The sequence below is a fragment of the Amblyomma maculatum genome, chromosome 6, assembly GCF_055883805.1.
Source record: "Amblyomma maculatum isolate TAMU_Amacu chromosome 6, ASM5588380v1, whole genome shotgun sequence".
Classification (NCBI taxonomy): Eukaryota; Metazoa; Arthropoda; class Arachnida; order Ixodida; family Ixodidae; genus Amblyomma; species Amblyomma maculatum.
Window position 1 is genome coordinate 133,455,427 of NC_139349.1, and position 7,654 is coordinate 133,463,080.

The window sequence follows — 7,654 nt, forward strand, 5'->3', positions numbered from 1 at the left end:
CACTTGTTGGCGGGAAAAGCTTGGGAACGGCGAGGAGAGGAGGTACATTTCTATTCTTCAGCAAAGAAACCACAGGCTGGTTCTGACAAGGGGTTTTACTTCTCAGAAACCCGAGTGCACGTGGCGCCGCATAGGGCTCCCAACATGGTCCCTTTTCGACAATTGCAAATCTTTCCTGCATTCCCGGGAAATCACTTAATGGCCGTATGAGTCATGCTCCTTTCTTGTCCTGCACGTCAGCGGACATGTCACTCTGTCGTCTCCTTTGGATAGGAGGCATTCATCACTGGAGGATAGCACTTCTCGACTGGAAGGGTGAACAAAAGAAAGAAAGCACTTCCTGCTATTTCCCGCAGGGGGACGTTTCTTTGTGTTTTTCCAGACGTTCTCTTGACAGGGTCAATTTGGCATTTGCAGGTTGTCCACAAAGCAAAACATGCTTACAAAACAGGATTCCTGGAAACAGGCTCACTTAGAGCCATTGGACCATCACCACATATTCACAAAACTTATCCATGCCCACAGGCGAACAATAGAGCGCGCAATTGCGGATGCTTGGTCGTAACACTTCCACGGCTTGCAAACGCAAACCAGTAATATTCTCATTGTCCAAGATATTTAAGCAAAGGGTTTCAATGTAAATGCAGAATAAAAGAGGGCTGTAGGGACAGCCCTGCCGCACAGAACGCTGCACGCTAATGGGGGTCCCCAGATTTTTTGTTTACGACTGTGCAATTTCGGTACGCCAGGGCCAGGCCCTCACGAATAACAAAACCAACATTTGTTTGTAATCAACGTTCGTGAGCGCAATTGCCGGTATGATGCTACTTGTAGTAAGTAGCCTATGTGCTTCATCAGTTTTGGTATGAGGACTGTGTGGGATTTGCCATATGGAGGCAGTTCATTTACGTCATAAGCTTTGTTAAACACTATAGTCAGGACTGGCGCTATTTCGAGTTTACATTCTTTGTAAAATGCCGCACTTAAGCCGCCTGGACAAAACATCGAGCTCTCAGCACAGGAGGCCGCCTGGTGTTTGCTCAAGCAGGACATGTCGCAGGCCAGTCGCAAAATTGTCTTTGTAAACACTGCCTGGCCTGAGGAAAGGACGCGCATCCGGAAGTCTAACGCTCAAATGGAGTAGGAACGCTTGGACGAATCTAGCACGGACGTTTGGAAAAGGACTATGATTGAGCGCTACGAAGACCGCGCGCCTGAATTGGAAGCCGTCACTCTGGCAGAGTTCGCTACAGACTGATCCAGTTAACTTCAAGAGAGAACATGTCCTACACTTCTTTCCGTTTCCTAAGGAGGTGGACATCTTAGACCAAAATTGTTTCGAGCGGCTATACGAGGAAAACACTGACGTCATTCGGGAGCACAAATCACGCTACCAGAGTGATGTAAATATTGAAGACCGTAATTCCCTGATACGACCCAATAACGAGGAATGGGAGACGGCTTCTGAGATTTCCGACGTGACCGTGCACCCGGCAGCCATGGAGAACGACGACTCTGATCTCCTAGACATTGGTGCAGTCGAGTCCAATGCCCCGTTTAAACAATGCCCCGCCGTGTGCACGCGCCAAGACGTCATGAGCAGAGATCAGTACCTGGACACATGCGGAAGGCAAATGATGAGTACGAGATCGTCCGAGAAGTCCTACACCGACTGACAACTCCGGACTCTCCACCACTGCAAATATTCTTTACGGGAGTGGCTGGATGCGGCAAAACATTTGTACTGCGCCTGATCATGGACCTCTACAACAGGTACTGTAACCCTGCTGGCCCATACAATCTAAACGCATATGTGGCTTGCGCTACAACAGGAAAGGCGGCGGTGGCACTAGGCGGAGTAACTGTGCACGCAGCGTTCAAGCTTAGCCTCAAGACAGACAGCGGAGTCAGGGACAACGAGTTGAACACCTTCCGCTATGCTTTCAGGAATGTCAGATGCATGATTATCGACGAAGTTAGCATGATGTCTGCTGATATACTTCACAGAATCGACTCGCGACTCCGCTCCATCACCTGCAAATATCTGCAGCCCTTCGGAGGGTTGGACGTCATTCTCTGTGGGGATCTGCGTCAGCTTCCCCCCGTTCGTGCAGCTGAGGTGTTCAAGCGCGTCAAAACAGACGACGTGTTTAACACAGAAATCGCGTGGCACCATCTCGCCTACTTCGCACTCATTAAAGTGGTACGACAAAACAATCTCAGGTTCTCCACGTTGCTTTCCAAAATTGGAGATGGTGTCGAATTAGACCCCGAGGAAATCGCACTCATCGAGACGGTTCGTTCCACAGCAGGAAGCAGAAGCGGTGGCATACGCTTGTTCTACTCCAACAAGGAATGCTGTACCATGCACGGCACAGGATACAATCGTTGGGTGTAGGTAAGAGCAAACAGAGGCCATGCGTAAGGTCGAAACGTTACCCAAGGCCGAAATAGGAAATATGATCACCCTCAACGTGGATGTTTCCGATGGCCTTGTTAATGGATCGGTGGGAACACTGAAATGCATCGAAAACGACACCCATGGGAAACCGCTACGCATATGGTTGCAGTTCGGGGAGCTTGGCTCCAAACTTGCGATCGGAACCGTAGCGGCCGCAAAATCCCACCAGTTACGCAAGCTCAACAGAAACATTCAACCCAACTGGATACCGATTGAAAGGCGTACCGTCACCTGCGTTATCGACAAGAAGACGGAGGTATCGGTAAGAAGATGCCAGCTTCCCGTTGTGCAGGCGAGCGCCATTACTATTCATAAATTCCAGGGTGGCACATATGATGAAGTCGTGTACTCCTACGCCAAGAATCATCCACAGAAGTTGGTATACGTGGCACTGAGTCGCGCTACAGGCATCAACGGACTCTACCTGACCAATGTTGACAACGACTTCACATTCTACCACGGAAAAGCCAATCCGGACAGAAAGCTAGCCGATGAATTTCGTCGGTTGCAGTCCCACAAACTTGACACCATCACCGCCAAGTGCCTCGCCATGACTGAACAGTCGCACTACTTATTGATCTCCGCTCTTAACGTACGCTCCCTTGCCGCACATGCCAAGGACGTACACCACGATGACATTCTGCGCCATTCTTCTCTACTTTGCTTTGCTGAAACCTGGATGGATCCCGAAGAGCCTCATAGATTTCCTATACTGCTGTGGTGCTCGCAGAGACCACAACAGAGCGGCGGGAGTCGCTATCTACTTGCGCACAGGTCTCTCTGCAATACCAGTCGAAATGTTTGGCACGTGACATGAAGTTGGCGAACTGTTCGCCGCAAAGTTGCCCAACGGCTTGCCCGCGGCTGTGACAACCTCGCGAGGCACTTGTATAGATCTCGTCTTTGAGTATCAAGCATTGGTGTACCAAGTCGAACATATATCAGTCTATTTCTCCGACCACAAAGCTTCCTTTGTTAAAGGAATACGTGTGAAAAATAAAAAAAAAAAATTCTGTGATAGCGCATACATGTGTTGCTCGATTTCTATGCCTCAATCTATCGAAAAGGTGAAACAGCTTATTTGCTGCGCTCAAATTTCGCATTAGGAAGTAACGTAATCGTCGGTAATTTTTTTCTTGCGGACTACTTGCGGACTATTTGCCAGGCGCTGCACATTCATTTTCAAGCATTTTTCCAAGCAGGGACCCTCAACTTGTCATTTAATTTCCACTGGTCCACGGAATTTCCACGGTAGCTACTACATTTTGGAATCACATTAAGCGAAACATAGCTGTTGTCAAGACGAGCGTGGCTTGCAGGCTGAAAATGTGTGTATTTTTACACCGCACGCGCCGTCAAGACATTCCGCCACATCCTCAAGGTTCCGCTACCCCACAATTTTGGACAGCGCGTCAGTGCCTACGTCTCTGAATCCGCGCAACTGGTCTTACGCAGTTGAAGTTGCCCATAAGAAGAAGTTGCCCTCTGTTTGATTTGGTGCATACAAACATACAATGCGCCACTCAGCGTTGCCGAGGGTGAAATCAATAAAAACACCTACCCGACAAACATGAGAAATAGGCCTTCACCGCAAGAGCTGGCAGCTTTTTAACAAAAAGTACACATCCTGCAGAGGTGCCCATTGCGCGACTCACTAAAGCATAAAATCTAGACGTGAAACGCCGCACCATACTCCCGGTCTGTTCTTCACCCTCAATTTTCGTTTCTTGTACAGCCAAGAGACCCATCCCCTCCTCTGTTAAAGGTCGATGCACTTGGCTCTGCGTTTTCATTCCTGCCAGACCTCTGACATTGTGTGCCCACTTTCAACGGGGGTGCAGGAGCCATTTTCTCGAAGTGTAAGGAGGCCGAGAGCATGGTGCTTACGCGTCTAGCGTTCTGCTAGACGCCATCCATGACACCGGAGTCAGGGCCTCAGCCTGCTGCCGTAGGACCTTGCCGACGGCCCGCCTTTCCGACTGCCGCAGCTTGAACATTGAGTGCCGGGCCTGGGACGTTTTTTGCTGGCGTCTCTCCAACGCTGCAGGCTGATGCATTGTTGACCTCGGTGTCGGTCTGGGCGTGTGGTCGCTTAGCCGGAGCCATCACGCTGGTGTTGTGGGCCGCCGGTATTAGTCTGTTCCCATCTCAACGAAATGTGTCAGCATTGACGTCCGTAGAGCTGGTTTCTTCGCTAGTCTTTCCACCGTCTTTCCGGAGTAGTGTCGCTTCAGGTGCCCTCTCTCCGCTGGCAGACGTGCTGGTGTCCTCGCTCACTACAGAAGGTGCCTCCTCTGTCGTCTTCCCAAACCCCTCGGTACCTTTCGCTGCTTCTTCCGCCCCCACCACATCCATTAGAAGTTGCGCTGACTCGTCACTCGTCACTCGACCCGTAGCCGAAGCGTAAGTGCGGATGCATTCGCTGTCCAGATGGCCATAGAGTCCGCACCTTGAACAGCGGGGCACCTTGTATTCACGTCGTACATGACCTGTGCCATGGCAACGATTGCATGGGTCGTTCAGGCACCACAACCAGGGCAAACTCCGGCAACGCGTGCCTGATGGGGCCGCTGCATGGTTATACACAAAAAACAATACACACACAAGAGAATTAAACCAGGACCTTAACACAGATGATGCGCTCCTTGTCGTTGACGCCCTGAACCCGCCAGCGCTCACGGGTCACTTCCGTAACCTTTCCAAACGCTGCGAAGGCGATCCGGATGTCCTCGTCGGCCGCGCCGTGAAGCATCCAGTGTAGCCTGAGTTTCACCTGCTGGTCTTCGGGATAATAAGACATCGGCGTTTTTTTACTTCTAGTTCTTTGACTGCAAGAAGCTTCTTGGCTGCTTGATGGATCTAAAGGAGTTTTAGAACGACGAAGCCAGCCCTTGGCAGGCTTATTATATCAAAGTCTTTTGTGTGTTTGTGTTGTCTTGCAAAAGTCAGGCAATCAAGGAAACAAAATCTGTGGCGCAATAGATTAACACCACGTACCTGATTGTAAGACATGTGTTGGATTCGTGTAGGTACAACGTATTATTTCTTTTAAATTCACAACATTCAAATAAACTGTGACCATATTTCCTGGGGTATGTTCGGAATCCCTTTAGGTAGCATAATACTGTTTTGGTGTTCTTAATAGCAGCAAAATCAACCGCGAATGCAGCCAGGATGTGACCTTCACAGTAATCAATTCCGGAGTGAGTTTAGGTTTGCGTTCAGAGAGAGTTCTCAGCAACAATCGTCTTTTAACATGCTTTAGACTCTTTTTTACGGATTTACGCCGCGCCAAATTTTCAAGCTAATTTATTAAACGTAGCAAAGATGGCGAGACAGACGCCACAGATGTATTACGCGCTAATGCATAAAACTATATTATTGATATTGCATTTCAATTTCCGTACTGCGCTTCATGCTGGAACAAAACGAAAGGTTGTCTTTCATTTTTGAATGACGCACCCTGCACCTTCATTGCTGCAGTTTGCGGGGTACGGCAATACGCTGTGCTGAGATTAGTGCTCCGTGTCATAAGACATCTGCGGGCAGGCCTCTAGCAAACTACTGCACATTTTTCCATAGTGTATACCTTTATTTATTTTTATTTTTACCTACCCTGTCCTCATCTCTCACCTCTGATTTCGTCTACCGCTTCCTCACTATCATTGGGGATGGCAAACAACTTTTCCTTTCTTTTGGGTGTCATAAAATAACCACATACTACTGCTATTGTTTGTCCTAGCAAAGCCGCTCCAGTGGTATACCTGTTTTCGTGCAGGAATGGCAGGCTAGCGGGAGGGTTTTAATTTCCATCCTGGGCTTGGTTGGTGACTGAGCCCTGTGAGGGCCTTGAGGATGACGGGCTGCATGACTTGCGGGCATACCAAATAATGCCAAATACCAATGCCAAATAAGCGGGCACATTGGCCGGGCGGCCTGCTGGCGACGGCGGAAGCTTCTTCCTTTTCATTGTCATGGCTACCACGGCAGTGGCGCGCTGGGATTAGTGGGAACGAGCTGAACGTCGGCGAGCGTGCATACGGGGACATGTTTGCTTAACGAGAAAGGCGACGTTGTGCGGAGCATCCGATGACGGCAGATAGGGCATACCCTGAAGTTTAGTGTCATTAATGGGTTCCAATGCCAGACCGCGCATAGCGGTTAAGAGGACGCTATCATATGGGACCGGGATTGCCTGCTGCGTTATGGTTGGTTGCAACCATTGCAACAATATACGAATTGAAAGTATAGCATAAATTTCAATTTAGCCATAATTATCTAGTTAGCAGTAATTACTTATGACGTACAAGTTAGTTCAGTGCAGCTATATTCGGCATAAGCTATTCAAGGATATACGACTTGGAGCTAGAGCATAATTTCTATCTTTATTAACAATTAATTAATTAGCAATAATTAATTGTGACCTAGCATGAGATCAGTGCATGTATACTTGACATGTGCTACCTAAGGATAAACGACTTAGTGATGTCGCATAAAGTCCAAAATTGAATGGCAGAACGGCAGTTCACTATATCTAATACCTACAAATAATCCAGTACTATTATACTCCGCATAAGCTACATAACTAATATAATACTGGTGTTTTTGTGGCTTGTCTCAAAGTCTTGACATCGAGGTAGAGCCGCGACTTTTGCAATGATAGAGCTAAAAACACCCAGTACTTGGATATCCTCGAATTTTAAATTAAACGGGATGATGGTATTTTCCTCCACATGCTCGGCTTTTTGTCGCTATACCTTGTATGCTGCTACAAATCCCTCAACTATTTCTTCATGTTTGGGTAATAAATTTATATTTCTACACTTACGCCATCTTTGTTTTGCAGCCGCCAATTTTCCAATCGCTTTTTGCTGATTTGTGCAGGAGGTTCATTCGCTCGACCTCAGTGGTCTGTAAACTCTAAGGCCTCAGGGAGAGTGACTGCGCCTGCATCTAGATCTGGATTGATGCCATCGCATTCGAGTATAAAATGTTCAGTTGCTTCTACGTATTTACTACACTCTTCATATGTGTCATCTTAATCGTTAAATTTCTTCTTGCAGCTGCGTGCTCTAAGGCACGCATATGTAACTTCAAAAAGCAGGTCACTCCCCACTGAGTTATCAAAGAAAGCTTTCCCAGTTTCGAAACAAAAAAGCACATTAGCCAACCTTCCGCGTCGCGTCTTGTTCA

General features: G+C 48.1%; 1 pseudogene; it reads left to right on the forward strand.

Annotated features, from left to right (window-relative positions):
- Positions 1-2,404: 2,404 nt before the first annotated feature.
- On the forward strand, positions 2,405-4,367 carry LOC146186787 (uncharacterized; annotated as a pseudogene).
- The last annotated feature ends 3,287 nt before the right edge of the window (positions 4,368-7,654 follow it).